We start from the raw sequence: 24,141 nt of genomic DNA on the forward strand, positions 1-24,141 counted from the left end.
TTTTCCAGCAGTTTGGAAATGCCATTTCACAGGTGCGGCTAGCTTTCTGGCAAGGGCTGCCCACTCAGAAAATGAAGTAACCGACCCAGGCACTTGCATCCACACTTAGCAGATGAAATAAGAAAGCCTTGACTTCCCTCTTCTTATGCATATTCCTGCTTTCCAGTCTCAGGGTTTCAGTCTCTTAACTGCATCCCGTCTTCAGTCAGTCTTGCTTTTTCCATCAGCTTCCTGCCCCACCCCCTTCATTTCTTTGTTTCCTTAGTCACTGCTGCCCTGTCCAGCTTAATGCAATCTGCTGCAGCCTTCTCTTATATTTCTTCAAACCAAAAGCCTTGCTGAGGAAGCAGATAGTCATTAAGCGAAATCGAGATTTGAGGCCATGTCTCACACACGGTAAGATCCACCCTGCCTTGGCCCAGCTTCCTCCTGTCAAATGGAAGAGCGAGTAAATGAAGCCGTCTCTCGTGCATTAACAAAATTACTTTGGCGCCTTCTTTTCTGGAGCAGTCGTTACTAAAGCTCTTTGGGTGGGAAGCATAGGGCTCAGCAGTGCTGGCTGCGCGATCGTTGACGCTGTACAGCGCTAGGCCTCCCGGTTCTTACAGGCATCGCCACGAGATTCCGAAGCCCCTGATGCAAAACGCTGCCCCTGCTTTCACCGAGATACAAACGACTAAGTGGCCGACAGCTACAGAATTATTCCGCCGCTGCTGCTCATCTCGTTATACCAGTGCTGCTCTTTTTTTTTTTTAAACAGAATTGAGATGTGTTTATCTTCTAGAACAATCCGGAGCAGTTCACAGAGTTCCTTGAGCTGCTCATATCACTTCCTAGGGAAGACAGGACTTGTTTCCTAGCAGTCACCATAATTAGTATTCTTAGAATCTGGATTTTTTTAATCTCTTGTCGTGGGACATTCTACCCACTGAAATAGACTACACTGACGTTAAAATATTGATCTGTCGTGTTTTAGGTTTTTTTCTTAAATTTTGGAAATTTGATTGCCAACTGTTAACTTGTGACCCATTCAAACGGTGAGAAACAGAGGTGGAAATAGTCCTGTGCATGAAGACACTTCAGAAGGCATGAAAATCAGGTTGATGTGTTCCATTTTTATTGTAAGATTTTTTTAAAAAAGGTATTTTAATCTGAATTTATTTACATTTCTCCTAGTAATGTGGACTGTTGACTAAAACTTCAGCCACACTTATAAAATCCATACGCTCTAAACATTTTGACAAGAAACCATACGTATAAAAGGCTAGAGCTAAAAGTGAAAAATATTTGCAGAGAGAAGTGGACACACACATTCATCCACGAAGATGAACCAAAGATCGCTTACTCAAAAACAGACCTCTGGGCCCAAAGCCCAAGCCAATTTTACCATAGTTTTAAATCAAGTCCCAACAACCGAGATGATTCAGTTTTTAAACTCACAACTAGTGACAGAGGGTGAGCCTCTAGACAGATGACAGCAAGAAGTGACGGCCCAGCAAGTCACCACGAAAGATGCTGGGGGGAAGCGGAGAGCTGAGAAGAGTGGCTGGGGAGTCCTGGATGGTGGGCTAGTCCCTGTCACCTCCTACCACAAGGCTTCTGGTGCTGTGGTAGCTCAGAGCAAGGCTCAAGCACAGCCCACACACTGTTAGCACTTTCTATCTCGTGCCCTTGAACCAGGTTCCAGGCGCTTTGACCTTCACACCCACGCGGGGAAGTCTGTCTTCCCAGCAGAGATGCTTCTGCCAGAGGAAGCCAAACGAAAAACCAGGTCTATAACAGATCTCTTTACCCAGCATGAAGACTGCATTTCTTAGCCTCTCTTCAGCTGGGTGTGGCCCTGGGACTAACTTCTGACCAAAGTGATTAGAGACAAAAGTGGCACATGCCACCTGAGGGGCATGTCCTGTTCCCCTTCACCTAATGTGGAGCTAAGAAGGCAGATTTCACTGTAAGCCATCCTGGACCCTGAAGGTGACAGAGACAGACTGAAGATGCTAGACCCCCAAAGATGGCTTTAACAGGACACTCGGCTGAGTGTTACAGGAAAGTAATGACGTAACCTTCTTCAGTAGACACTTATCACACTAGTTCAAAGTGACATATGCCCCGAAGATCATGGAAGGGATTTGTTATGATATTTTATAGAATGTAAACAATGCTGCTGATTTTACATTTATTGAGACGAGCAAAAGGAAAAGTGTTCATATGATCTGCATTTTCCCTCAGAGGCTGCAAAACCTGTGAAGAGTTTCCTTGCTATGTACTGTGTCTGTGAGGGAAGAACTGATAGCAGCACAGCCTCCCTCCAATCCCCCCCACTCCCACCCCTGCTCCTGTGTCCTGGGAAACCGGCTCTTCCCTCTGGGAGGAAAGGAACAGGGTAGAGAATCAGAGCACAGGGAAAGGAAAGATTTTTTCCTTTCTCCTAAACACTCCTGCAGCTTGCTCTCATGTTACTATGGTTACTACGTGGCTTCGGAATTAGTTTCTACAGAAACAGCCATTGTGGGAGCCGATAAGCCTCAAGTTTGCCCAGGTGCCTTCATTAATAACAAGAAATGCTGGCCATCTGTTGAAAATGCACCCACTTGAGGGAGGCTTTTCTTTCAACGTTATTCTTTTTTTGTGTGCTCACAAGCATTCAAATTGGGGCACAGAATGGGGAGTGCAATGGAGAGTGGCTAGATGATTGCCCACTCCTGCTGAGGATGTCTAAGTCCCACGAAGCCTTCTTTAGGCTCCAAGGTTAGGGTGTGGCACAGTGGTAGTGTGCCTGCCTAACATGCACAGCAAAGCAAAACCAAACAGCTAAATAACAATAAACAACAATAGCAAAAGTGCTACATGATGTATTAAAAAGAGAACATGGAGTAAATTCTCTAAAACAAGTCTGTTCTAATTTTAAGATTTTTGCGGGTCTTTCATTCATAGATGAACCAGCTTCTGCCCAGAACACGTCAGAATGAGAATGCCCTTCCCAGGTCTGTGTTTTCCTTCCCCACATCAGGCTGTCCTTGTTATAGAATCACCGTGTTATTTACCTGCTGAGATTCCATTATTAGTTTTTATTTGCTCATTTCTTTCCATCACGGCTAAGTCTTCAAAGCCATATGTCAGTTCATCTTCCTGTTGCCGTTTATTATTATTAGGTCAGTGTTTTAGCAAGTCTGGGCATGTATCATACTGAGGAGCCAGCTTAGAAACCTTCTTATGGTAAAGACTTAGATTCATTTCTGTTGATGATTAAACCTTTGGTTTCTCAAGGATTGGGCTATGCCCCACCTGTAAGCTCAACTATAAATGGTTCTGTACTTCATGTTCCAGGAATGGCAATCATGTCTTTGTTTCAAAAAGCTGTTTCTAACCATCCTGCAACCCTACCTTGTTTCAAAAGTTTATGTGACCACCTGTGACCACCTTGCTATGCCCACCTCACAACCACGTCTTTGTCTCAGGAGGTTATTAGAATGAACTTGTTATGCTTATGTTCTGCTCCTGTAACCCCACCTAATTTGCTCGCCGAATCCCTCATTTGGAAATCCCCTACCCCTGAGTTATAAAAGCCTTGTTTTCCTCACATCCGAGGCTGACCTATCAAACCCTGCCTTAGGGGGAGGCAGCCCACGAGCACAAATAGGAAAGCTTGCTTTAATTGTTGCTTGTTATAATTAATTTGGCCATGGTCTGTGGTCTTTCTCCTCCCATCTTTGGGATTAACAATGCCATCCTCACTTGTACAGAGCCAGGCAGTATGTACAGTGTGTGAGTTGCTTCCACTCAGCGTGATGTTTTTGAGGTTCACACACTCTGTAACTGGACTGGACTGTAAGCTCACTCCTTACTTACATTGGTGTTCCATATTGAATTTTTTGGTGGTGGTCTCCATCTTATGAGATAGGAGCTTTGGCTTTGAATTTGCATAATCCTTCTTCCTCCAGAGGCTGAGATTGTGGGTGTGACCACCATGCCCCAGCTTCTTATGCTATCCATCTACCCATAATTCTGCTCAGACGCTTGGGTTTCTCTGGGTGTTAGATCCTAGTATTAATACAGATGTGAACGGTCTTGCAAGTCTTTATGAATGTATATTTTTCATCCTTCTTGGATAACTGTGGCTTTATTAATTTTTTATGTAAAAAGTAAGTTTTCCAAGAGGCATTTCATTCTCTTACAATAATGAGGATTTCCTTGTTCCATGTCCTTTCTATTATTCATACTTGGTAATGGCTAGTGCTGAGAATCTGTTCATATTCTAGGTGACATTCCTGTGTATATATATATATATTACAATATGTGTGTAATTCCTTAATATAATATCATATTATTCCTAGTCTATACCTTCCTACCTTCCTATGTCCTCTCTATGGATTTTTTTGCTCATCCCAAATTGCAAAGATATTCTTCTGTGTTTTTCTTTAGAACCATAATGGTTATACTTACATTTTTGATGCTATGATCTAGTTAAAATTAATGTATGTATATATTAATATAGCAATTGACATCCCTGTTAATTATTATTTTCCACACACTACTTGGTTATTTTAGCCTCATTTATCCTATCTGGGATTCTGTTCACTTTTTAGATCTGAGCATTGAAATAATTTACTAATTTCTGAAAAATTCATAATCATCAGTTTTGTTTTTCTTTATCACCCTCCTCCTCTACTTTATGGAGTATAATTATATTTTATGAAGCTAAATATATGATATAAAATATGTGAGATGAACTATTAATGCTGTTTGTAGTGTGAATGAAAATGACCCCATAGGCTCACAGGAACTGACACTATTAGGAATTGTGGCCTTATTGGAGTATGTATGGCATTGTTAGAGGAAGTGTATCACTGAGGGCAGGCTTTGAGGTTTTAAAATCTCAAGCCAGGCCCAGTGGCTTCATGCTTCTTCCTGCTGTCTGCTGATCCAGATGTAGAACTCTCAGCTACCCCTCCAGCACCATGTCTGCCTGCATGCCGCCATGCTTCCCGCCATGACAATAATGAACTAAACCTTTGAACTGTTAACCAGCCTCAATTAAATGTTTTCCATTATAAGAGCTGCCATGGGCATGGTGTCTGTTCACAGCAATAGAAATCCTCACTAAGACAAACATGCATCAGACAGTAGGCTACACAGACTACAGCTCTCCATCTAAGATGCTTGTTCTCACATGTAGAGTCTAGATTTAGCTATATAAAATGTATACACACGGATGTATCTGATATATAGGCACATGGTAGATTCCTACAGTCAAAGATAAACAGAAAACCATGTCATTTTCCAGGAAAGACACATGGCATGAATGAGGGCAACAAATAGCAGCTGACATCCTATCAGGAGCAAAGAAAGACAGACTAGAAATAAACCATTAAAGTGCTAAAGAAAAAAATTCCAAATTTTTATGTCCAAGGAAAAAATAACCTTCAAAAATGATGAAAAAAAACAACAACATATTTTGAGCAGGACATGGTGGCACACCCCTGTAATCCCAGCACTCGGGAGGCTGAGGCTGGAGGATATCCGAGAGTTTGAGGCCAGCCTGGTCTACAAAGTGAGTCCCAGGACAGCCATGTCTACACAGAGAAACCCTGTCTTGAAAACAGCCACAAAATTTTATCTTATATTTAGTGTATGTGCATGCATGTGAGTGTGTGCGTGTATGCATGTGTGTGTGAGTGTGTTCGTGCTGCAGCATCTCTCAGGTCAGTGGACACCTCTCACGAGTTGGTTCTCTATTAACACCTCATGAGATCTGGGCATTGAACTTAGGTTGCCAGGCCTGGATGCTGAGCCATCTCTGGCCCAAAATAAAGGCATTTTAGAAAATAAACAGCAGCTGAAAGAGTTTGTCTCCAGTAGACTTGCACTGCAGAAAATGTAAGGATCTTTTAGGGTGCAGAGAGATGATGTAAGATGGCAATTTTAATCTACCGGAAGGAATAAAGCACCAAAACGGGCATAAATATTCATAGGTAGCAGAGGAAAAGACTACATATTTTCTCTCCTAATCTACTTAAAAAGCATGTGATTGCTAAAAGCAAGAGTGCAGGCCTCTGCTTTGAGGTTTACAGCATATGACAGTATAATGCACGTGAGAGCAATGGTAAATAGCAGAAGGCAGGAGAGGCCACCTGAGCTGCAGCAAGGCTTTAATGATCTACGTGGCTCTTGGCCTCTGCTGCAGGAGTCAGTCGGCAACGACAGTAGCCCTGTAACACACTGACCTATTGGCGGCACGTTACATAACACCCGAAACAGCCACTAAAAATAAGCTAAGACAAATTCACCAGAGTTTAAGAAGAATGTAGAGAAATTATCAGGATCCTCACACGTAGGCACATTATTTCCAATGTCCATTTACATGCAACAAAAATGAGGTTCAACAAGGTTAAGAAACAAGAATTCTAACAACATCCTGCTACCACCTCACAGCCAAAGCTTTAGCTAGGCTTTGTTCTGCCGCCACCAGGGAAGGTCAAGAGGATTCGAAAAAAGGAGGGGCATGATGACCCTAGTCCACGAACACTTTAGCCAGGCCACCTGACTCTCCAGTACACACCTTCCATCTTTTCCACCGTCTCTTTTGCTGAGATTTGACAGCGTGGCTTCAAAGCCGCCAGAAAACACCAACTTGGCGGGGATAGAGCACAGAAGGTAGACTGTGGGTGCTGAGGCGGGAGAACTACCATAGTGTAGTAGAGAGGACACGGGCAAGCGAGGTGCGCTAGGGAGAAGAAAGAGCTGACTGAGGCTCTCAGGAGCATAGACAGGAAGATTCTAAAGCCCCTTAGTGAGCCTCTCGAGGCCCTTGGCTACACTTTCCCTCTCACCTCCACAGGACATGGAGCCATGTCTGGAGGCAATCTCAGTTTTCAAAACTCAGGGGTGGGTGACAGGTTCAAGGAATCAGCACACTATGGTATGTATCGGGGATACTGGTCAGAACAAAGAGTTGCACCCCCAGACGTCAGCAGTGCCAAGGCGGAGAACCCCTGCTCCAACCAAGCCATGAAAAGAAACTATAAACGGTTGGTCCCCAAGGCAAGTCAGATACAGTGAGATAGAGTCTGTTTCATTGTGGTGGTGTTTACACGTAAACATTCTGGGTATGTGTGTGAATGTATGTGAATGAATGTGTGCACATGCAGAGGCCATTGGCGAACATCTGGTGTCCTGCTCTATTGCCCTCCTCCTTATTCCTCTGACACAGGTTACCTCATTGAACCTGGAGCTAGGCTGGGGGCCAGGCGGCCATCCTGTCTCTGCCCTCACTGGGGTTACATGTGCAGGCGGCCACTCCCGCTGGGAATCCAGACTCTGGTCTTCATGTTTAGGCAACAAATGTCTTACCCACAGAACCATCTCCCCAGTCCCTTAAATGAACACTCTTAGAACAAGAGAGGCCCCATTAAGATAAGCCAGACACTGGGCTAACTCGGAAGGTCTGCATCCCGAGTCCACGTTTCTTTGAAGCAGCATCTCACTGTAACTGGAGGTATCTCTCAGCTTGTCAGTCTTACAGCCTTCATTTTCTCTCCAGTCACCAAGCCCCGGCACCATGTGCTACTTGTTGCTGTCCTTGTACCATTATTTTCCTCAGACTGAAAGAACAGAGTCAGTCTTTATCACTTGCAGAGTCTGTTCACAAATGGCCCTCTTGTGAAGTGAAAATTTACACACGGCACTCCTGTGGTTATTCACAGGTAAAACCCATGCTGCTCCAAGCGTCCAGCTGGGGATGGGCATGTACTCTGCCTTCTGTGTACCCTGCCTTCCAGCTTTGGCTCTCCCAACAGTAATGAAGGCAATCCAAAAGCTAAGAACACCATCAGATAGCATCTTGAGCTTACAAGAAAGCTTCCCCCATCTCGCTGTACCTGCCTCTCTGATGTACCCTTTACATGGACCCAAGTTTGATGTATTTCAGACTTGCCTTGATTTGTGACTTTTTCTATTCTGAAAAAAAAAAAACAAAACAAAACAAAAAAAAACCCACAAACAAACAAAACAAAAAAAAACTTCATGCAACGGCTTCTACATTGGAACACAGATTTAAGAGTAACCTAAGACTGTATTTCTGAGCCACGATCACTCAGAATAGCTCCAGAATAAACGATCCCTTATTTCCTGTGCTTTTTGTGACAACAAGAACAGGCAAAATGGTCATGCTATTAGAAGTGGAGGTGTTGCCGGGAAGTGGTGGCACACGTCTTTAATCCCAGCACTCCGGAGGCAGAGGCAGGTGGATCTCATGAGTTCGAGGCCAGCCTCGTCTACAGAGTGAGTTCCAGGACAGCCAGGGTTACACAAAGAAACCCTGTCTTAACAACCCTCCCCCTCAAAAAAAAAAATAAAAGAAGAAGTGGAGGTGTTAGATGCCTCCACTGGGGAAGGGCTGCTGACTGGAAGGAGGATGAGAAGCCCTTCCTCAGCTCCAGTTTTCTGATCCGGTGCTAATTACGTAATCGTGACAGACTGGTAAAAATCCCTCATACTATACATTCGTGGTTTCTACACTGAAATTTTCTGACTTTTTTTTCTTTTTTGCAGCTGCAGGCTTCAATGATTTTAGAAAACTTGCAATCTTGCATGTCCTCCTGTCTGATGTAAACCTAAAGAGTAACAAGCTGTGCTAGGGTTGGCTTATCTCGGTCCTTCCTAACCCCAGTGATCTCAGGCAGGTGGTCAGAGGCCAGCCAACGCGTAAGCCAGGATCTAGGAGTTTTCGGCACTGAGTGTCAGCAACAGGCAAGGACAAGGACATTAAACACAACGACTGAAGGCAAAATATTTGCTCTCTACGATGAACATCACTTTATTCCTTATTATTATCATCATCATCACCTTATCTATTCCTTTTCTTCTTATTATTATTATTGTTATTACCCCAAGGAAAAGGACTCCAGGTTCATACCCCAGCTCAGTACTGAGTCTCCTGCTCAGAGTGACAAGGCAGGCACATTTTTACCCATTTTGCTTTCACTCTTTGCTTTTTTTAAAAATTTTTTTTATTAATTACACTTTATTCACTTTGTATCCCCCCTGTAGCTCCCTTCCCCCTCCCCTCCACTCTTTGCTTCTTATTTTAGAAAGTAAATGGTCAAAGACAGTCTTTTAACTCCCTTCTGCCTTTCCTGTGCCTCCTTGTCTTTCCTTGTAAGGGAATGACAGAGGGTATGGTCTATTGGGGTCATTACTGATCAGCCTTTGGGTTTTAACTCTGCAAGGAATGGGAACCAAGTTCAAAGTCAGTTGGCATGTGGCCTCCTCCCTCTGCTGGGCTGCCTTTCTGCCTCCTCTCTTCCCTTCCCTCTGACAAGGGTCCAACAAGGCTGGAAAGCCCTCTGCAGACTTCCAAGCCCAGGTGAAGAAGATGCTGCCGCCAACCATCCTTTGATCCCCAAGAGCTGAAGCCCCCTACTGAGAAACTTGAAACACTGGCAATTCGATGTGTCTTCACAAAGACAGCAGCAGCCAGCAGCAGGCAGTTTTATCTAAGAGACTCAGAGAAACATCAGCACACCCAGATTCTAAAGACACGGGCCTCTGGCTGAGACCTCCCTCTTCCATTTGTTGTTTCTTCCTAGGGAAAATCATTTATAAATCTGTTGTTAATTTGTTGGTGTCTTGGATTCAAGGTAACGTGTTTATGTATTTATTTATATATGCAAGCATACAGCAAAGATGTATTCATACTGAGATGGTCTCCCATGAGGTTAAATCCTCCTCCAGTCTACACAAAGGGTTTGGGAACTCACAGTCTTAGGATTGCATTCCAGAAGCACCCTGTTAGCTGACAGCTTGCTCCTGCTGATCCTTCTTTCCATATTTGCTGTTCTTTCTGAAACCATGGGATAAATCTCTAGCAAACCCATTGGTACTCATGAGTCAGAGATCGTGAACAGAATACAGGGAAGGAAAAAAGAATGTCACTGGGGATGGCTGAGCTATCTGATCTCTCTAAGATTCTGGAGTTGGGTGGCTAGTCTGATCTACCTGGAATTTTTTTTTTTCTTGTTATTGGCCAACTTCTGAATAAAGTGTCTTCCAGCATTTGGTACAAAACCTACTGGCTGCAGAATCTATTGTGGGCTCTTTTGCCAAGTAAAAGCTAAAAGGATATTCTGGCAAGTGAGTATTAAATAGCCTTTACTTGGTGGGCAGGACTTTAAAGATCTGTTTCCTATGGTCTGCTGCTAAAGTCAGTACGGGAACACCAGAGCACCCGTATAAACAGCTGAATGGTTTTAATAATATGAGCTGTTGTTTATTGAAAACATACGAATGCCTGGGTTCTCAGTGACACACTCTGGGGCCTGCTTCAGCAGGTCCATCGAACTCACCTGAGGCACAGAGCAGTTCTGTCAAGTAAATAAAAAAGAGGTTTCCTGGATCCAAGGTCCAGGCTTCTCAGAACTCACTGGCCTGCTGTATTCAAAAGAACGGCAGCATTCACGGTCAAGGGTGACCTTTTGTCTCCTGGAGCCCTTCCCTGTCTGTTTCTTCACCTTTTGTGTGTGCTCTGTAAAAAGGACTCTGCCTGGCTACTTGATTTCCCCTCATTCCCAGAGGGACTCATCTGCTCAGGAAACCAGCCATAAGCAATGTGCACCATTCTCTCCAGGTTTTGTGCCGACAGAACCTATCTAGGACAGAGCTTATCTCACAGGGAGGGATGTTTTACTTTAGCTCACAGTTTCAGAGTTCAGTCTGCACTAGCTTGGTCCCATGGTAACGGAGACTGTCAGCATCATGATGGACAAGAAGCAGAGAACAAGAAAGGCGTGGCCCTGCAGTCTACTTCCGGCCAGACCCCACCTTCTGAAGTTTCCATACCGTCCCTAAATAGCGCCACCTGCTGGTAATCTAAGCTTTAACACATTAACCTACTGGAGGCGGTTGACTTTTCTTCCTCATCCCAATGCTTGGAGGTGGCATCTGTTACAATTTCCATTTCAGAGACAAGGACTGGGTGTCTGCCGTTTTCATCAGGACAACCCTCTTCATCAAGCCCTAGTCCTTTGGCCCCAACTCTGACTTTCACACTTGCTATAAAATGACTCAACCAGTGGTTAAATTTTGCATCTCTGCCGTGTCCATTCTAGTCCCTGTTTCTCATATTTTCTTGTGGGTTCATCTGAATTCCTTAAGGCTATCTCATGTTCTCCTAGTCATGTAGAGTGTTAGAATGCTGGTTGTGATCTGTACTCAGTCAAAAAGACTCCAATATATAAGACACTCTATGAGTTTAGGCGAGGCACCTGTGACCTGTCCGACTTAAGCACCGGCCCTCCTCAGTCTCCGCATCACACACACAAAGCCCTCTATGCTGATGCTATCGAGCTGCCCTGCCAAATGATAAAGAAGTACCCCGGTGACAAAAACACCGAATGAGATCACATCTGATGGTAAAACCCTGCTCCCAATCTCAGTTTTGGTATTAAAAGAACCGAGTTCTCAGAGGCATCTGGGATTGAAATGGCCATGAACCATATTCTATGTAGGTATTCTCCACATCATATGAAGACTATGTAATATATATATGTATTTATATATTATAGCTTCCTATTCCTGGGCATATAAAAGCGCTTGCTTGTGTAATCAACTAGACGCCCCCCTCACTGCACAAACTTCTCAGCAGCTGATCAGCCTGGGGAGCAACGCCTGCCACATTGCCAGCAGCCTGTCACCAGCGTCTGAACTTGCTTTAACAAGAACTGACATAAGGGTAGCCTCAAGTTAGTTACAATAAGTTTCAAATCCAATATCTGTAGATTTTCTGTTGATCTTTTCGGGTTCAATAATTTCTTCAAAAAACATTCTGGGATTCACATGCACAATAAGGTATGGAAACCAGCTAAGTGTGCACTAGTATATGAAGAGATTTTAAAAGCAGTGTATACACACACACACACCATTATTCAGCCTTGAAAATTAAATTCTTCCATTTGCCACAATATTGGATGGGTCTGCAGACATTGTTCTAAGTGAGATAAACTAGACACAAAAAGAAATATAGTACTTGGGCTGGAGAGATGGCTCAGTGGTTGAGGATCCTCTGTTCTTCCAGAGTTCCTGAGTTTAATTCCCAGCAACCACATGGTGGCTCACAACCATACTGGAATCTAATGCTCTTTTCTGGCGTGCAGGTATGCATGCAGAGAGAGCACTTACATACGTAAAAATAAATCATCTTTTTTTAATAATATAATTTCTCTAAAAAAGAAATATATTGCCTGTCTCACATGTGGAATCAAAAAAGTCATGGATGCATAAATAGAAGTTAATACACCAAGAGGAATTAGGATGTGTGGGTCAAATGATAAAATATAACAGATTCACAGAACAAGTGAGTCTCAGGATTTAGTGTACAACATGAGAGCTACAGTAAAGAAAACTGTGTTATGTAGGACCTTTTGCTAAAGGAGAATTTGCTGGGTTTTTTGTTTTGTTTTTGTTCTTGTTCTGAGACAGTGCTTCTCTGTCTAGCGTTTGATAGACCAGGCTGGCCTCAAACTCACAGAGATCTGCCTGCCTCTGCCTTCCAGAGTGCTGGGATCACAGGCGTGCGCCACCACACCCAGCTGAATTTGCTGTTCTTATCACAAAAAAGTAACAATGTGGGATGACAGGCATATCAATCTGACTCACTCCACCAGTTTAACTGTGACACGTGTCTCAGAACGTCATGCTATGAACCCTAAATATACAAAATAAAGTATATCTAAACATAGAATAAAAAATTTGATGACTATTTTACCATATAACCCTTTATACTTACCGGGTTTCATAAAAGTTAATAATCGGCAATCTCAAGCTAGACCATGAAAATTAAATAATGGAATGAAGCTGAGCTTGATGATACACACCTATAATACCAGCACATGTAAGGCTATATAGCAAGAGGATTGTGTGCGTCTGAGGCCAATCTGGACTCCATCAAGAGATCATGACTCAAAATAAAGAGAATCTTAAAAATACATTGATGACATTGTTATAAAAATTAGCCGATTAATGGAATGAAAACATAATTGAACTCTTTGGCTATATGCAGAAAGAATAATTAATTGGCCAACCTTTGTCAACCTTCAATTTAGCTAATAATGTACTATTGACTAGTTCAGTCATTTCCCACTTGCAGATGAAATTTATGAATTTTTTTTTCACTCACAGTCCTCGCTTAACATAAGCAGAATGTCCGGGTTCTACTCAGCGTCTGCTCTAAGGTGGGCAGGGTGGTGTGCGCCTCTACTCCCAGCCACTCGGGAGGGTGAGGCAGGAAGGAGAACGGGAGTAAGTGGGTAGTTGGAGCAGCTTTGCAAGACTCTTGTCTCCAAATAAAAGAAAAATGAATAGGGATGTAGTTCAGGGGTTAGCGTGCTTCCCTAGAATCCATGAGCCCCTGGGTTTAATCCCTAGAACCACCACCACGAGCAACAAAAATTCTATCCTATTTCATACTTAGCCACATAGTGGCTACATGTTATAGATTCTGTGCTGCATTTAGTGCTGTTTTATGACACCTTTCAAACTAAGATGTATGTGAGCACATGTTAAATGACCCCGATGTGTACGTTGTAATCTCATTTTATCATTACATGTTGTTGGCCAAGTATATTACAATAATATATTGCCGGGATCGGCGCCAGCCCTCAGGCTGCTACGCACTAGATATGATTTGAGGAGCTGTCATCACTTGGACCTTCAGTGGGAATGAAGCCAGGCCTGAGAAAGCCAGTGGCTAAGTGAAGGTAGAGGATGCACGAGCCATGTGGGGTGGCTAGGGGGTCGCCCCAGCAGCCCCTGGGTAAGCATCCAGCAGCTGGCTGAGTACAGACAGGCCACTGAAAGCCAGCCTTAGAGGGGACTAAGAAGTCAGGCTGGGGCTTGGGATCCAGCTGAGGGCGCCAGCGCTTGCCTAACATGCTGGCAGCCCTCCTTTAGTCCCAGCCCTGCAAAACAACAATCGCGCTGAGCATGAAGGAAGGTGGCAGGAACCAAAACATTCACGGAGGACCACGGGATAGCGGGGAGGAATGGCGGAAGGACTAAGGCTAATCCTTTTGACAAAGGTTCTGCCTTGCTGAAAGTTAATGTCCATAGAAATAGGCTATGTTAGGATAAATAAGGGACATCAGTGTAATGCCATACAACAACAATAACAAAACAAAGTTAGTAAACTTTAGTGACTATAGATATAGAATACAGGAAATCAACAATCAAAAAAAAAAAAAAACACCTGTGATTACGTGTCTAGAATCATGGAAGAGTACCCCAAAGGGAAAAATCCTGTTTCAATTGAGCCTCACTGAATAAACAGACAGACACACACTCATGCACGTGCCCAGTTACACACACATTCACATATACACAGAAGCAATTAAAAGTAGGCTCTTGGCTATTCAGAATTCTTAATGTAAATTTCATAAAATAAAGGGGGTTTTGTTTTGTTTACAGTAAGCTTGTACCACGTGAATCTGGTAATTTAAAAAAGTATTCAGTTGTTTTTTTCTGACCTGGGAGGGAGTTGGGCAAAGGATATGTAGGACCTAGTGCCCCAATTCTATCAGTTTATAACCTTCAACGGTGCCGGAAGAATCTTGCATGTTGGCACCTTAACCTGCTTTTCAAAATACCACAGTGGTTACTCACTTAGCAGAAACCACAGCACGGCTAGGGCTTTGTGGTGTTATACAAAGTAAACTTCATTACCACAGGCGGGAGGTGTGGAACTTGGGGTGAGGAGGAGGAGGGCTATAATGCCCAGGGAAGCGTCTTCTGGTGCTCGGAGATGTTCCTACACTTTCTGTCAAAGCCAGGCTGGATAGAGCTCATCCAAGCTCTACCTTGGAATCAGACCTTTGAGGTTTATTAGACAAGGGACTTTCTGTGGGTCCTGACAAGAAAGTCTATGAATCCCCCCATTCTCAGCTCTATGTCTGCTCTACTCCTCTATTTTGGAGAGGTAAAAGGTTCACAGCTCTTCCCCTTATGTTTTGAAGCCAAGCAAGTGCTAGGCACATAAGAAACTCTCATAATTCAAAAATAAAGGATAAATATAGTCAGACTGAAAATGGGCAAAGGATTTGACTAGGCATCTTCCTAAAAATAAGGAGGAACGTAGAAAAAAGAGGGGGACGAAAGCAAAAGCAAGTGAAAAGACTCCCAACAACATCACCAGTCATTAGGGAAATGGAGATCAAAACCACAAAGAGACACACCTTCTAGGATGTCTATAATCGAAGGTAGACAATAACGTGTGAAAAGGATGGCGAAAAATTGGAATTTCATACGCCGCTGATGGAAAGGCAAGAAGATACAGTGTCTTCGAAAAACAAAACACTGAGTCTAAAATGACTCAATAATCCCACTCCCAGACACTCATTTCTGGTGTTTTCCAATATCAGTCAAAACTCCTTCTCAGGTGCAACAGTTCTCTAGGGTGACTCAGGGAAACACCATGCTTCAGGTTTCACTTGGAACTGGGAACTCAGGAACATGCAGATGCAGGAAATGGGCAAGGCAAGAGAACTGAGCTTGCATGTTCTCTGGGGGTGCCATGTTCTCAGCACCTACGTACTCACTGACTTGCAGCTCCTGAATCTTGCTGTTCAGGAACTGTTACAGAACTTGGCCTTCAACCTCCTTCTATTCCTGTGGGTCAGAGGCCAAGGCGTGGGGTTGGGGGTGGCGTAAGAAAGTTTCACAGTTGGTCTTTCTGGGGGCTGTGTGAGGCTCACCTCATTAGCACAGACTCAGATGTGGGCAAAGGGATTTCTCATTTAGGATATTCGAGGCATTATATGCTCTAGGCTAGGAACCGAAAACAAGATCCAAATATGTCTGTTATACCACGCTCGAGATAACTAAGAACATATCCACACAAAAGCCTGTGCCCAGAGATCCAAGTGGCACTATGTATAACGTCTGGGACACGAGCAACCATGTTCACGTGTGTGTACTAAGCAACACGATAGGCCTAACTCTACGATTATCAACCAGTAACAAAAAAGGACACAGTACTGATGTGCGCTCAAAGCAGATGAGCCTTGAAAGCATTCTGAGTGGGAGAATGCAAAAGAAAACATATCCCCTGACTAAGTTTGCAGGAAACACCTAGATTATTCAAGTCCACAGACACAGAAAGCACTCGAGGAATCTCCGGGTGCTGGGGACGGAGTGGAGCGTTGAGGGCGTAAATGGGCACCAGGTTTCGTTTCAAGCGATGAAAACCCGGGACTTTGGGGTGGTGTTGGTTGCGGAGTCTCTGTGAATAAGTGGACTGAAAGCTACTGAATTACAATGTAGAAGGGTGAATGCCACAGTGAGCTTTTTGTCTCCTGAGAGGGACCGGCTGTCTCCATAGGAAAGTTAGCATCCCTACAGGCTGAGGGCGAGCATGGGTAGAGCAGAGCAGGGGTCCTGCTCTGTCATCGCAGTAGTGGACGCACAAAGCCGGGAGCACGACTCTGAGCCCCTGTGAGCTGGGGGCCTCTCGCCTTCTTAGTCTCGGCTTCATTTGTAATGAGGATGGCCACGGTGTCTGCCTCCTGACGTGGTGAGAAGTCCATCTGTGACTGTGTGGGAAGTCCTCAAGACAGCTCCAAGAGCACCGTGTGCTTGGATGTAAGCAAAGTGTCCGGGATTCCCTCTTGGCCTCATTTCCTCGTAGATGACTCTAGAACCTGACTCGTCCCTCTACCACGTGAGTCATTTAGTTCTTTACTGCTGCCATTCTGAAGCATGTTCGAGGCTGAACTACTTAATCTGGTACCTTTAGGTTTGAAATCAAGATTCCTCACTTCGGTACCAGCAGATCTGGGGGGGGGGTTGGTGGAAACCTCTTGGGGGACTACCAAGTTCTTGTACCCCAGATGTAAGGCTCAGAGAGCGACTTGAGTCCTGCAGATAGTGGCAAGCAAGCCGAGAGCACTTACTAACGACGAATGCACTTGAAGGAAGGAAGCACGCCTAACAGAGGCGTTGAGCTTTTAACGGCACACACAGCCTGAGCTTAGCGTGGGCTTTTCTACACACGCCCTGTTACGTTCAGTTCTACATACAACTCCATGTGTCATATGCCTCAGCAGCTTAAATCTCCACATCGAGGCAGGCGTTCATTTTAGAATTAAGACAACCACAGGCAACCCCGAGTGCCTCTTCACCTACGCCAATGGCTCCAGCTAGTTTTAGTTAACAGGATGCAGCTGGGTGAGAAGGAAGGGCCCAACCCTCCTTCTTCACAACTTGCTCCTTTCATATGCTAGTTTTTGTCAGGCTTTGGTGTGAGGCCCTCTAGGCCTCACTCTGCTCCCCATTCTCTTGTCTCAACTTGACCCCACTGTAGAACTGCACCCTTCAGATCGTATGCAGAATAAAAAGAGGCAATCAATGGTTACCAGTGTGAGAGAGACTAGGAGCTCTGCTCTGGGCATGCTAAGCGTAAGGCAGCTGTGGTCCATCCATCCAGACGAAGGTTTCAGTGGACTGTAGATGTTAGAGTCAATGAAAATGTTGGATTAATGGCTAAACATGAGCTCAACCATAATCCCAGTTCCTTGAGAGACTGAAGCTGAAGGATCACAAGTTCAAGGCCAACTTGGGTAACTTAGTGATACTCTGTCTCAAAAAAGAAAAGAAAGAGGCTGAGGACATAGCTCAACAGCAGAGCACTTGTCAAGCATGTGAGAGGCCAAAGGCTCCATTCCCAGAAGCGAATTTCACATAATCCATGTTCTATGCTAGGGATACACACGCATGTGCCATTTTGGGTCTGCAGGGAATGGTCAAATATGGCATCCTTGAATAACGAGCTTGGTAAAGACAGCCCGGAAATCCAGTGTTCATACAAGTTTCAACTTTCTACTTTTTTTGTCCCTCAAAATGGAAGAACACATATTTAACACCATCCCATGTCCCATGTTTTAGCTCCATCAATGCGGAGTGACTTCTATAATGGCAGAAAATTCACCAGATACCATGGGCAGGTTGTAAACCCCACACTTCTCCATGTGTTGAAAGCTGTTTATCGTATTTCCTTGCTAAACCTTGGCTAGATGATTGATGGTCAATAAAATCAGTAACAGCTGCTTGTCAGAAGCCCAGTGAATTTATCTCTGCCGTAAAAGATTTATTAGATTGGGTGAAAGTCTGGTTTTACATCTGACTTTATGTGACGAAGGTGTGAGAGGGAGGATGGCCCGCAATGATGAGTACACATAGCTCATTGCTTCTCAGAATATAAGCTTCAAGCAAAACAAAAGTAAAGAAGAGGAGGCAATGTCTCAGGAAAGCCAAACGGTGGCCATCGGGGAAGACGTCAGCTTCCTATGAACGCAGCAGCAGCAGCAGCAGCCCAGATTAACCGTCTATGTGCTCTGAATCTGTGCTCACAGAAGTTGTTCCCACACCCAAGAGCAAAGTTGAGCAAAACTTTGCAAAGCGAAATCCTTAAGGAACAACTTCTTTGATCAGAGCTGTTAGCAAAACCTTGCGGCTTTGATTTCATGCAAGTCTCCTTATCCGTTTGCGCTGCTGTACAGATACCACAGACAGGCTAATTCATAAGGAACGGAAATTTATTTGGCCCGGTTTTGGAAGATCAAAGGTTGCCTCTGTTGAGGGCCATCTGATCCATCGTGGCACAATGGAATACACGTCCTGAGTGAGCGAAAGTGAGAGACCGGCCAAACCCACCCTCTCACCAGGAACCCGCCTTCTCAGTAATAGTCCAGCTATCCCTTCGTGATGCCACCAATCCGTTCCTGGCGGCAGAGCCCTCACGCCCTAAAGCTGCCACTCTCAACTGCACTGCACTGGGGAATAAACTTCCAACATGGGGACTTCGGGGGACACCTTCACAGCCCAGCAGCAAGGCTGATGGATCACAATTTTCATTTGGCAGAGCTTAAATCTGTTCCTAAGCCAGGACTAGCCACGGCTTCCCTAACTATGGGCCGCAGCTCTAGGTGGCACTGAATGTGTGGTCACAGATCATTTGGGGACAGTAAGAGGCTTCCGGACATAGGGTGACTAGGTGCACAAGTGGAATCCGGGGCGATTGTAGTGCCTGGCTTCCCCCGCAGCTCTGTTCTGCATAGAGAGCATTCACCCTTGGCACCGTATGAGCGGTCAAGCCAAGCAATGTCAGCAGAGCACCCGAGGCAACTCACTCAGATTTGAGGCCCGCAGCGTTTGTCATGCGCCTACAAAGCCTTCTGCTCTTATAAAAACAGGATATTTTAATTGCTGAAAACAAAGACTTTCAAAACATTTTCCGACTGAATTCATGAGCCCGTAAGTATCAAATGAGTACACCTTTTTGTGTTAGAGTGTCTACTATTGAACGTTGACATCTGAGTGTCATTAAGAGTTTGTTGAACGAATGTCTTAGAGTAGGACAGAATTTTCCAGCATTTGAATGCCTGTGTACATGTATTGTGTGTGTGCACGCACATATAAATAATAAAAAGAGTGGATTCTGGGTTTCTGTGCATAATGAGAGGTTTCTAGTCTTTGAAAACAAATACAATTCGTAACTGGCAGAAATTTGATTATTGATCCAGTATGTGCAGGAGACGAACCTTTAAAAAGGCGGCATCAGAGAGAGCACACACTGAGTATTTGGAGTTCTTTTAAATAAAGCTTCCCTTGGATTTCTTTACAAACAGCATCACATTAAAAACAGCCAAAGAAATTAGCTAACAGAAGTGCACAGGTAGACTTATGGCATTTTTGCTTGGCTCAATAAACATTGCTTCTGCATTTGTATTTATAGCATCAGAAATCAACCGTAAGACTAGTGTCCCAGAGACAACATCTGGAAATAAACACAGTTAGAATCCTCAATGCAAATGGATAATTGTTTTTTGTTTGTTTGTTTGTTTTGTTTTTCAATCACACAGTTTTGTCACTCGAGATTTCTCAGTCTGAAAGCAGCACATAAAACATCATGATAAAACTAGCTAAAGAGAGAAAAAAGGGACCATGACATTGACGTGAGTGAGGAACTAGTTGCTCACTGAGGTTTGGAGATTGTTATCACAGCATCACTTGTTCCGAGCTGACTGGCACAAGGGATGAAACTTTGGCATGCCAGTTTCATTCCCTTCGAAAGCAGATTTTGTTATACTTCCCATGAAATATTCTCACATCACCCAAACTGGCTCCTGTTCTTTATAACTAGCAGTCTCCGATAGAATTGACTTTAAAATGATATTATTTGCAACCATGGCACTATTTCACATTTTATTTTCACACAAAAGTTGTTTTGTTTGTTTGTTTGTTTGTTTGTTTGTTTGTTTTTCTCCCCTGGATGCCAAGGTTTGGGCTGAGCGTCTCTAATTTATAAGTCTAAAGTCTGAAAATGCCTTAAAATACAAACTGGTTTTTAGCTTGTGCACGTCACCACAAGTGGCAGCTTCGTGCCTAACTTCAGATGAGTCTCTGTTACAGTGCTGGCACTTGAAAAATCCGTATAACATGACCCACGGGCTATTTCAATAAAATGTGCATAAAACAAACAATTTTCAGGTTTAAATTTGGATCCTATCCTAAGGTACTTTACTATGAATATGCAAATATTTCAAAATTTAAAAAAAAACACTTCAAGTATTTTAGAGAAGGGATATTCAAAGCCTGCATAGTGTCATATACACCCCAAGGTCCATTAGCTAATGTAGGTGAGGAATGTGGTATTTGGTTTCTTGATGATAATATAACTTGTGTGTGTACATTATTTCTAGCTACCAAACAACAGGTGATAGGAGGGTTATCTCTTATTTTATACAAAGTAAAATTAATAACTTGTAAACATTTACACTATTTTTCAAATACTTTTGAACATATTTTTGAAGTTTTTTGCATCCTTGTGTGTGTGAGAGAGGTGTGAGTCTTGAGAACAAGCAGCCCTGTCACTTTTGGAGCCTGGACCTCCTTCATTTTAGCACAGTTCACTCTTAAAATGTTCTAAACTTTATTTACACAAAGTTACAAATAAATAAACACACAACACACACACACAAATAGAAACAAACTTTGAAGTAAGTCTGGCATGGGAGTGCCCAGCTTTCACCAAGAACCAGGGAGGCAGAGGCAGGTAGATCTCTGTGAGTTCCAGGAGGGTCAAGGTTACACAGTGAGACCCTGTCTCAAAACAAAATAAAACACAACAAAACAAAATAAAATACAACACACTAAAGTTAACCAGACTCCTCAAGGACCTTCTCTCCAGTTAGAATGGACATTTGAAACAGAAGCTGTGGGGCTTCACATTTAGCTATGTCCTTTAAGTTTTGACTATATTTTATGTATATCTACCATCAAGCCAAAATATCCAAGACAGAATTAGAAGTAGAAAAAAAATGAATGCACGTAACCAGGTAACAGACACAAGTCATGAAAGGGAATACAAAGTCCATTGTTTTCATTGTGCCTCAATTCAAGAGGGACAATGTTTTCCTCAGGAACAGTGTCCTCAGACCTGTAAGAATGTTTAAAATACCACACACACAGTGTTCTATATCCACGTCAAGTAAATTAATAGAAAGAAAAAGGAACAGATGTAAACGACTAAGTACAGTGATCACAGAGCATATACTGTAACACACTGTAACAGAGTTAACAGTGTTACTTTAGAGGCATCATCTAGGACTGTTTTTATACAAATGCTGCAACTAAGCAGATGCTCTTCAAGCATAGTTCAGAAATGAAAGTGTAATCAACGTGTGGCTTATTTTAAAATGACTGAATTGTAAATATTCATTTTAAAAAAGAAGGGACTAGGTTGGAGTTTATGGAAGGAGGATCGAGAGTTCAAAGGCATCTTGGGCTACACAGCAAGTTCAAGAGCAGCCTGGGCTACTTTAGAATCAATATCAACACACCGAAGTCAATTAATTTAAAGGCAAAGTAATTTGAAGGACTGTTTGAGATAAGATCAGGCTTAATAACACATATTTAGGGTAAAAAAGAAAGTCTTTGCTTGACAGCCCAAGCCCAGGAGAGAGCATATGAAACATTTTCTGATTCAGTGATTGGTAAGCCATCAGGCGTTTGAGACTGCTGGGGCTCTTGGGAACTGCTTAAGTTACAAAGGGATTATCATAGCAGTTCCCAATGCCTATTTCAAAATGTCCACAAACCCCTTTTGTGTTGCAAGGCTTTCTATCAGTCTGACTTGTATGAAGGGATAGAGTAAGTACTGATATAGTATAATGAATGCTACCAGGTATTTGGCTTGGACTATTATTTCATGTATTATTTATGGATTTTGGAGGTTACAAGTATCTAAAACATTAACTTGGTAAACTGACAATAAACTGTAACCACTATTAAAACTACTTGAAAACTATTTTGCCTTGCATGTGTAACCTGATAACTTGTGCCTAACAGATATTTATTTATAGGATTTCCTTCAGAAGCAGAAATGGTTATTATCATAGAATATAAAAGAAAATATTCATAACTAAATGCCCGACTCTGAAAGAAGGAAGTATAGCCCTTTGCCCACCTGTATTTTGAAGGTCATAGCAATTCTGGTCCAGGAGCATTCACAGAGGCAGAAGTATTAGGACAAAGTCTAGCTATGGACAATGCAGCAGAAACCATATTATCTTGCCAAGGAAAAGTAAAGCTAAGGAGTAATGCTTAGTGTTTTTGTTGTTGTTGTTGTTGTTTTATTTTATTTTATTTTTTTAAATGACAACTGAATATTAAGATCTACCATTCTTCCACTCAACTTTTCCAGGCCATTTGGTTACTCTGATATTGACTGGACAGAATGATACTGATTTATTATTCTGGAAAAGTGTGTCCCAAACCAGATTTTCTAGTCATTTTATTCTGTTTTCAACCATGTCTACTCACAATTTCCTTTATCAGGCTTAACAAATGGCTTGACATTTCAACTACACATGGGCATGGCAGAGATCGGAAGGCTCTTTTTGGTCTTCACGGATGGAGCACGGGCTTTTCTTCACGTGCATGCAATGTTGTGGTTCACACTATCCCAATTGGCATATAAGACTAAGGTCGTTGCCCAGATACGACGATTCATTTTTTTAGGTTCTTTGTAGAGAAATACAATAACAGGCCCAACTATGTTCAGACTACAGTTCGGAGTGCAGAATCACAATATGAAAGAAGAAATGGCCGAGACCTCATTTTTTTTAAACTTTAAAATTTAAACTTTCAAAATTAAATGTCATTTAAAAAAAGTATAACCGGAGAGCTGGGCGTGGTGGCACATTCCGTAGATGCCCTGTCACTTGGGATATGGTGGCAGGAAAGAGTTGAGACAGTCCCCCAATGGTTGCTGACAAAGCCTCCATTTGCCCTTTTTCTGTCCCAATTACTATTGCTGTTCCATTGCTAACCGCAGAGCGAGCACCCCTCAAAGTTAGCCCTCCTAGCCTCGGTGGAATGCTGGGAAACTAGAGGGGACACAGCTGAGGTTCTTCACGGCCACGTTCACTGCCTCATCCTTGGACAGACAGCCCTGAGGTAGAAGGGCAGTTTCTCCTTTGACCATGCTGGGCAGCTGCCGCGCCCCTCCCCCCACAAGCACACCGCACACACCCAGCAAATAAGTGGAATTCTTGAGAAGTAAAGTTGACTTTACTTCTCAAGAGATGTGAAGCACATCTCTGCCAAGTGCTCTCCTTCCTCCTAAGCAGCATAGACGTGCTGTTAAGAAGAGCTCTTTCCTCACAAAGCTTAGCTTCCTGTTTCGTGTGTGTTGGGGAAGGGACCAATAGATAAGCACAAAACCAGTGTAATTTATATGTGTGGCATGTTATCATGATGATAAGTACTGCCGAGAAAAGAACAGGGAGGAAAGGGCTGTCTGAGGCAGGCGGCACTCTGGTCATCAAAGCCTTCGTCTGGGCCTTACTCACATCCGAGCAGAGTGAAGGAGGCAAGGGAGGGAATCGAACTCTGGGCAATGGGGAAGAGAGTTTCAGGAAAGATCATTCAGTGTAAAGGCGTAGGCCGAGGGCAGGATTCCGGTGTTGGTTGAGGAACAGCAAGAAACGCAGAGGCGGAGAGTGAGGGGGTCACTCAGTGGGAGAGGCCAAGAGGCACATGTCAAGGAGGCTTTGCTAGAATGTTCTAAGGATGGACCCACAAAAAGTCATCAGA

The 24,141-nt window shown here is 43.4% G+C and overlaps 1 protein-coding gene across 17 annotated transcripts in view; it reads right to left on the reverse strand.

Moving 5' to 3' along the window:
• Positions 1-24,141, reverse strand: part of Trim9 (tripartite motif containing 9) — a 98,402-nt gene that overhangs the window by 72,232 nt on the left and 2,029 nt on the right. The window lies entirely within an intron of this gene.

This window comes from Meriones unguiculatus, chromosome 7 (assembly GCF_030254825.1).
Source record: "Meriones unguiculatus strain TT.TT164.6M chromosome 7, Bangor_MerUng_6.1, whole genome shotgun sequence".
Taxonomy (NCBI): Eukaryota; Metazoa; Chordata; class Mammalia; order Rodentia; family Muridae; genus Meriones; species Meriones unguiculatus.